The sequence below is a fragment of the Aulostomus chinensis genome, chromosome 2 (assembly GCF_037954235.1).
Source record: "Aulostomus chinensis isolate RoL2024-O1b breed Wild chromosome 2, RoL_Achi_v1.0, whole genome shotgun sequence".
NCBI classification, from domain to species: domain Eukaryota; kingdom Metazoa; phylum Chordata; class Actinopteri; order Syngnathiformes; family Aulostomidae; genus Aulostomus; species Aulostomus chinensis.
In genome coordinates this window covers 32,454,028-32,462,800 of record NC_141321.1, presented here as the reverse complement: position 1 = coordinate 32,462,800, position 8,773 = coordinate 32,454,028, and the positions used below count along the sequence as shown (strand labels likewise).

At 44.7% G+C, this 8,773-nt stretch overlaps 1 long non-coding RNA gene across 1 annotated transcript; it reads left to right on the top strand.

Annotated features, from left to right (window-relative positions):
- The first annotated feature begins 818 nt into the window (after positions 1–818).
- On the top strand, positions 819–8,624 carry LOC147269758 (uncharacterized). The gene is made up of 4 exons (XR_015111587.1): positions 819–886; positions 1,862–1,977; positions 2,659–2,830; positions 6,619–8,624. It is a non-coding gene; the product is annotated as an uncharacterized LOC147269758 (long non-coding RNA).
- The last annotated feature ends 149 nt before the right edge of the window (positions 8,625–8,773 follow it).

The window sequence follows — 8,773 nt, the reverse complement described above, 5'->3', positions numbered from 1 at the left end:
AGAGTCAGTGTTTCCATCACACCCGCACACATTCGAGGTGCACACACACACACTCTCACATAAAGCAGCAGGCCTGAGGTGAGGAGCCTGAGGTGAGACTTTTTAATCATTTCTTCGTCCACGCAAACTAATCTGAGTGCCGTTTGCACATACCTGTCTAAAGTCCAACTCTAATTCCTGCAGCGGTTAATGATAACATTTTCATTCTTGTTTTTGTGAGTCGAGTTCTTGGCTGACAGGTTAGGATGTCATCAAAAGCTGCTCGCGCTGGGAAGCTCCAGATGTTGTCACTGATTGTTGTGGAGGATTGTTGCAACCGTTGCTAACCTGAGAGAAAATATGACCTGCTTAAATCTCCACGCCCTCATTTGATGTTGCACGCAGCAGTAAAACATCTCAAAACAAATAAATGCTCCTTGTCGATTACGCGCTCCTCAACACAAATAGAAAGCCAACAAAGTCTGTAGATATTAATACAGATTTCAAAATGATTTGGGGCAGCACGGTGGAGCAGTGGTCATCACTGTCGCCTCCCAGCAAGAAGGTTCCTGGTTGGAGCCCCGGCTGGAGCACGAGGTCTTTCTGGGTGATGTTCTCCCTGTTCCTGCTGGGTTCTCTCTGGTACTCCAGCTTCCTCCACAGTCCAAAGACATCAAGAGGGACCAGGTTAATCCAGACTCTAAATTGACCGTAGGTATGGCTGGGAGAGCCAATGGTTGTCTGTCTATATGTGTTGGCCCTGCCATGGACTGGTGACCCGTCCAGGGGGAAGGCTGCTGGGATAGGCTCCACCCCCACCACCCTGAACAGGACAAGAGGTAGAAGTTGGATGGAAAATGACTTGCCATCCGGAGGCTGTTCCACCGTAAGTGACCACATGCTCAACGTAAGCGTTTTCACGTTCGCTCTCAACTCCGATGTCTGAACTTTAGCAGTAAATCAGAGCTCTCAAACTCTCAGTGCAAAGATCAACATGTGTTCAGCTTTTATCAAAAAACGTAATGGCAATGAGAAAAATGCAGCACATAGGTGTTGCGTAGTGTAGCGCAGGCAGACGTGGTTGAGGCAGGAACAAAGTTCTCAATGATTATTTCATGCCAGCTGGAACCAAACTCACAAAACTGATGCGACTTCCAGAACAAATGACTGGCACAGAAAAACAAACAAACTGCAGGAGGACAGGTGAGCTGACTGGATAAGAAACACCTGGAACGCAGAGCTGTGGCTGATGACTGATGAAGAAAACGAGATCGCTCAAAAAAAGGCGGGAAAGTAGACAAAGACAGGAAGTCCAGCAAACAGAAACAGGGAAGTGATTTTCAAAATAAAATGGGACTGACTAGAAATACTGACATTAAGATACGAGTGTGACTTGAGTGTGACGGTCACGTACGTCTCGACCACCAATGAGAACCAAACCCGGTGATTAATGGTTAGTTTGTTTACAACTCCAATCCAAGTGTTTGTGGATTACGTGGATTAACCCGAATGATGCACTTGTCAGTTTGGAAACAGACATTTTGGGACAGTTTTGCTGTTGTTAGCATCAGTCACCATTTGTGAGTACTGGAAAGGCAAAATAATTTTTGGGTTAATATCACTTTAAGACATTCATACCAAACAGAAACAAAGGGCAAGCATGACACGAAGATATTATAATAATTCACAACCATATAGTGTTGTTTTGGGAGGAGATAGGGTGGGTTAACAACCCTTTTTGGTTCATTTGTGAGCCCTTGAAAGGCAAAATGTACTTTTTTAGGATAAGTATCCCTCGAAGCTCTCAAATTGTAACTCAAGACCAGTCAACTGTATGTAACTGTAACAGAGACCTGAAGTTTGGACCTGGTTTTCTGTCCAGATTAGTGCATTCCTGTGGCGTTCCAGGTGTGAATCGGCCCCTGCAGGCTGGAGGACTTCTGGACGACTACAAAGCAAAGCAGAGAGTGGAGAGTTAGAGCTCAGATGTCCATCAGGGTAATACTGTTAAAAAAAAAAAAAGCACCTCCCTCCTCCCCCTTCCTCCTCTCTCCTCTTCCTCCTCTCAGAGAGGCCTGTCACATGCACTTTGCACTGATGCCTGACGGATCGGGCCAAGACACTCGTCTCAGGGCACTCCTCTATATATCGTTAATTTAATGCATGATGACGTGGCCAATTACAGCGGGACTGCACGCTCAAATAGCATGTCAAAACCTGTGTATCAATCTATTAGGTCCTGTCTCCTTGCACATTACAAGGCACCTTAAAGCCCATTCCTGGCGCTGTAGGAAAGTGCTGACCTCATGGCAAACAGGCCTCTGATCCTCTCACCGGCATTTTAAAGTATATAAAGAAACATAACAGGGTTTAAACTGGCATTGAAAGTGAAATCAAGTGTAGGTGTAAGAAATATATATGCATATGGATTTATATGCATTTATTCAGAAGAGGCTTTTTACCTTTTAGTGTCTCTAAGTTGCTGTGGTCGGTGGTAATGGGAAGGCGTTGGTTGATCCGCTGCATTGATGTTGCCTCTGAAAACCTTTGTCTCCCTCCCTCCTTCCCTCTCTCTTTTCCTTGCCTCCCTCCTCATGGGAGTTCCAGGCTGACAGGAGGTGCTGTGAAGTTTGATTGGCTCAGCTCAGGCTTTGATGCTGTCACTTCCCATCCACTCAGAGAGTTCAAGGCCATCAAACCCTTGCAAATGAGCAGACACCGGCGCGCGGAGAAGGACCGAGTGGTGAAGCCAGGGGCATCTTGTCCATCCCAGAGTCCAACGCAATGCTGCTATGTTCTCCAGCGACGGAGGGACAGTGGCCTTGACTAATTTGAAGCGCTCAGCAAGAGGGTAGGTGGACACACGCTACCGGCCTCTAGGTGGCTTTTAATGAACATGCATGATATCGACTTAAAAAAAAACAACAAAAAAAAACAAATTGATCACATTTTTCAATTAAAAAAAATGAAGCCGGACTGGTTTCATGCACCGTCGTTAGGAGGTCACGTTTTAGTTCTGTTTGTATGCAAAAACCATGAGGCCAAACATGGTGGATGGGTGGACCCTGGCTGAGGAGGAGGATCCAGGGCACATCAGCCGAACCTAAGAAATAAGGAACCTTGTGTTTTTACATTTGAGTTTGGCTGAGGTCGCCTCGCTAAGGGGGACCTTCCCCTCCTCGCTGGCCAAGAGTGTTACAGGATTGAATAATGTCACAAACGTGACATTTTCACATTCCAGTTCATGGTCCTACAAGGTTACATGCTTACTCAGACAAGGTGTTTCAGCAGCAACATTCTGGAAATGTTAATTATTTGATTAGCAAATATTCTATCGTCTGAAGAACAATTTTTAGAATATTTTGGACAGAATTTTATCCCACCTGTTGGAGGAACGTTCTTAGATCATATTTAAATATTGCTCCCAAAAACCTTTGTAAAACATTGCATGTCTTCCCACTATGTCCTCAACTGACCTACAAACAGACATGAACAGACGCTTAAGTATTGTTGTTGTAAGTGGACGTTTTTTTGACAGTTTGGTTGATGTGAACCGTTAGCTTCGTTAGCTTTAAGCTAAGTATACCTTACTGCCTCTCTCTGCATTCTGGAAAAATGTATTCTTGAGCTTAACACATCTGCTAGTGAGTACTTGGAAGACTAAATACAGTTCATGGTTTGGTGCTCTCTTTGTAAACTTCCATCAGAATACTCTGGTGTCGAGAGAACGCACCTGCAGGGGTGGTTTCAGGGATGAAATGCATGTCGACTAACTCGTACCACTGTGCTGTACAAACAGAGTACAGCGCACTCACTCCACCGCTCCAGTATCGTCTTGACCGGGTATCATCGTGACTCTTGTGCAGTTTGCAGCGGCGTTATGTAAATGATCCCTGGTGCTGTGGAAGTTGTGTTCGACCTTGTCGTCGGATCTACACAGCTGATAAGAGGAGACTGTGTGGCCGTGTGATCTACAAATAACAATGAATGTCTTTATCTCAGCATGCGCATGGGAATCAAACCGTGGTGTGTGTGTGTGTGTGTGTGTGTTTCAAAAAGCCGAATACTGAGTGTGTGCCCATGTGAGTGACAGAGACGGGCGCTGATCTCTGGAGTGACAGGGCTAATCTCCCCAGTTACTGTCCTGCTCTCCTCGTCCTGTCGTGCTCCAAGTGGCGCTCTGATCAGCTCGCATTAAAGCTAAACACTCTGACTGATTTGGAGGAAAATCAAAATCAATTTGCACCAGGGCCCTCTATTCGGAGCCGTCCCCTCGGGCCCTGGAGCTTGTCACATCCCCTCGGTGTGGAATTGACGGTTTGACATGCAAAGTTAGATTAAAAAAGAGGGAGAGAGGGAATGAAGTTGACTTTTTCTTCCCACCCACTTCCATCATTTCCCAAACCGGCTCTGAGATCAAGGTAGCCTGGCACACATCACCGCCGAGCAGCTTCAATCACTGACAATCAGCGCTCGCAGCTACCTGGGCGCCGCTTACGTAAGACTGGTGGTTTTGCAGCAAGTCCCAAAAGAAATGGACTCACAAACTGATGAACAAATTAAATTAGTGTCTTGACAGACGTGCAGACCAAAAGAGGGCTCGGGGACAAGTTGAGTGACAGGCGTGATTGAAAGCGGGGCAGCGGAGGAGCGACAGGCCGACAGACAGATGGAGGGTGACAAGCTAAAGCTGCTGTGTGACACCGAACACATCAGGCAGAACTCCACGCCGATGCCAACTATTGTGGCATTTGACGGACAGGAGGCTGTCGAGGCGAGCAAAAGTAGCGAAGGGTGATTGACACGGGGAGTTTTATCCAGGAGTTTCTCTCTGTTTTAGCATTTGCATGTGTGTGACCGTTGGCGGCGGAGGGGAGGAGGGACGGGGCTCTGAATTAAAGAGACAAAAAGTGAGACGTAGAATGAGGGAGAGAGAGAGAGAGAGGTCAGGTCATGAGTGGCCCTCTCTCTCTCTCTCTCTCTGTCTCACACGCACACACACGCTCGTAGGATGTGGTCCATTTCAAGTGACACACTAGTGACATCTCAGCTGGCATGGACGAGGAGACAGGCTGTTTGTTGGCCCTGACAGTTTTGGGTGGGCTCGCCGCATCACACCAGCTTCTCCACTGTGAACTCGGCCGAACAAACGTCAATCTCCCTTCGTCTTCTGGGGATTTCGAACTTAAACAGAACAGGAGGGCAGGACGGAGCGCTGCAGCAGAGAGAGGGAAAGAGAGAGGGAGTGGATATTGTGAGACTATAAGATACAACTTGAAGCTACGAGATATGCCTTGGTCTCTTGATGGAGTTTTAAAAAAGTTATATCTCGTGACCACAAATGAATCAAAGCATGGGAGTTAGTTACTTTCTCAGTAATATATATATATTTTTTTTCTTTTATCTGTCTGCCCCGGTCATTCTGGCTGCTCCAGGACTCTGCAGGGCAGAAATAGAAACTGAGATGGAGAGCGATGCCTAGCCACTTCCGTGGTCCTCGTTAGTTTGGTTTTTGAGCGTTTTTTTTTTTTTTTTTCCACAGTGTAATCTGCGCTTGTAATAAATGGAGATCCTGTCGTGACTTGTTTGTAAAACAAGCTCCTCTATGTGTTTTTGCATAAACACATGGATCAACTTCACTTGATTTTCAGGCATCATCGGCTCTTGATAACTGCAGGGTTTCAGACCACCCCCATTTAATTAGCTTGATTATATTGTTAGTTTTTTTTTTTTTTTTTTTTACTTGCTGACATAACCATAGCCGCTCTTTTAATTAGAATTAATTGCACTCTAAGTGGAGGTCTTTCACTGAACATTAATATAAATTGTTAACTAATTAATCATCCTGTTCCTCGTTCTTAACACTCATCCTGACCTCACGTCTCCGCGGAGAATGTAAAACCTCCACCGGCTATTTCAAAACTGACCAGCCGACAGGAAAGCATGTGTCTTCCAACTTCCCATTGGTATTCATTAGGGTCGTTCCTCCTTGACCCCTCGGCTGATATGATATCATGGTCGGTGTGTAAGTGAGTGAATCAGGTGTGTCACGGCGCTGACACTACGGGCTAGTCACAGTCCTTTAATGGATAACAGCTCTGACGTCCAGCGCTGTCACGTGGTTCAACCCCGCAATGTCACCGCGCTGACAGGCCTATTAGCCGGGGTAGATGGGGGGGGGGGCTTTGACACAGATAGCCTCTGACAGCGGGAGATGTAGAGGAGAGTAGCGTCTGTTGACACAGATAGCCCCCGATAGGAACAGACCGGCGAGGATGGGGGGGTTAAAGTAAATATAAGAGAAGCAACATACTGTAGGGTGAAGCGTTGTCTGTCATGGCTTTTGAGAGAATTTCACTTACAAAATAAATGCTCAGCGCCGATCTTCAAATATTGGTTTGCTAAAGTTACTTCCAAACACCCTCTGGTCAAAACAATAGAAGCCGTTTGGTTTCCAGAAGAGGAAAGCTAATTTATGACTGCAGTAGAGCCGTATTTATCATATCATAGCAGCATTGTTAGCAAAAAATTGATTTATACAACTTTTTTATACTACTTGCATTATTGTCTTACAGAAAAGAACTTAGTGTTTGCTGATCAGTTTTCTAAAGCGCTGAGTGGTTTCTTTTGCGTGGTCAGTCTTTACCTCAGCTGGAGCCCCAGAGAAGATGCTGTTGAGGAGGGAACCTGAGCCGGCAGATTTCACATCGATGACTCAACCGTCCGCTGTCCAGCTGATCACGGGACCCGGGATCCAACCCGCCGCCTGGTGATTCTGGCAAATGCAAGATGAACCAGAACCAACCCCTTGCAATGGTTGATTCCATTAAGAGTCCTCGCACCTACACGGCTTCATAAAAGCCCTGTAGTATTACTAGAAGAAGTAGTAGTAGTAATAGTAGTAGTAGTAGTAGTAGTAGTAGTAGTAGTAGTAGTGAGGCTCAGATTGTTTTGGTCTTTATGAACCTTGCGACTCTGCTGATCGCTGCTTCAGTGTCTTTGTTTCTTTTGTTGTCATTCTAACAAAATGTTCAGGGATTGAAACCTAAGATTCTGATAAGCAAACCCATTCTCCTTCTTTATGAAATTTAAATCTCAGCTTGGGGTGTGACAACCAAAGTAAACCCAGGAAGCTAGACTTCTACTACCAGCAAACGCCGACTCTACGTAAAGAAAAACATTAGACCTTAGTTGTGCACCAGGTGGTCCACCTTTGATAGGTCATCATGGCGACTCACACCAATCTGTAGCTCCGCCCAGCGTAACACAAAACAAAAACACAATTCCTGAGTGTCCTGAGAATATGGAATAAAAACGAATAAATAAACAGACTCAGGTTTGAAACCGCTCCAACAGTCAGGTGCTGGGTTCAGATCTTCTGAATTTTCATTTTCATCCGAACCCTAGTAGCGCGCGTGAGGTACCCTGGACCAGCACTGGGACCCAGACTCGTCCTTGATGTGCTGCATGTGCAGTATTAAGACTCTTCAGTTAATGATGCAGCAACAGAAAAGATTTAAAAACAACTGGTTAGAAGTACATTCCAATAAAAAGTTCATATTTATTAACACATTATGAATTGAGGGAACTCGGGTCAGAAAGGAACCGTTTTAGAGAAGACGGGAATAGACAGTTTAAAGCTCGAAGCTCCGTGGTTCAACGGCTGCATTTGTAGTGTGAAAAGACTACTGGACAGTTCAGCTGCTCAGACGGAGAGGAAATCGAGTCACACATCAAACAATAGAAGAAGAAAAATAACCAGAAGAAAAGTTCAAATTAGCTGCAGTAGAACACGATGAGAGGAGGAGACAAAGTACCGTCACCATCTCCAGACCAATCAGCAGGAGGTGATGACAGCATTGTGTTCGTGCGCTCCAACCCACTCCAAGAATTTCAAAGTCCAACTGAAATTTATCAAGTCAAATATTTTCTATATAACAAAAAATTAACCCTGAACCTCTTAAAATAAACGGTTTCTATATTTTAAGGGAACATGAATGGGTCACAACCGCTAGTAAACAACAGAAAATACTCCACAAACTTCCTCTGAGTGATCCGGGCTGGGATTTGAGCTAAAATCCAACTACTAGAACACTTGTTGTAGGGGCCGTTAGCCGGCTGTCTCTTTAGCTTCAAGCTAAATTTACGTGGCTGACTCTTTCTGCACCCGGGAATCATCGAGAAGGGGGAGGAAAATTCCTTTGTGATTGGAAGTAAATTGAATATTCCCTTTAATACATGTATTTATGGGTTCAAAAATAAAGAAAAGATTTGTATATTATGTTCAAAACTAACATCATATAAATTAAAACTTGCTTTTAAATGATTTTAAGATGATTCTAGTAATTCAAACCAATTATATATAAATATTGTTATTATTATTATTATTATTATCATCATCCAGACTTGCGGGCTAGCAAACCTTCGTCTCTGGTGTTTTTAAATATTGATTTATGTCCATTTTGATGATTTTTCTCGTCTGAGGATGCCTGAGTTGGATGTTTTCACTTAAGTTTTTTTTTTCTTTTTGTCCAGCAAGTGCAAAAGTGACTGACAGTTGAAATATGATGCTCTTCTATCTCCTGTGTTACTCATTACTTGCAGAATAAATCACATTATTGTAACAAACATGTCACCATCCAGCAGTGAAGAGAGATGGGGGCAGGGGGAGGCAATATGCTGCGCTGTAGTTTTCTCGGGCGATGAGGTACAAGAGGGATCAGAAGTGCAGCCGTAAGCTAGAGGCTGGTGATTTAAGGAAGAGACGGCTATGTTGAAACAGAGAGCTCTCAAG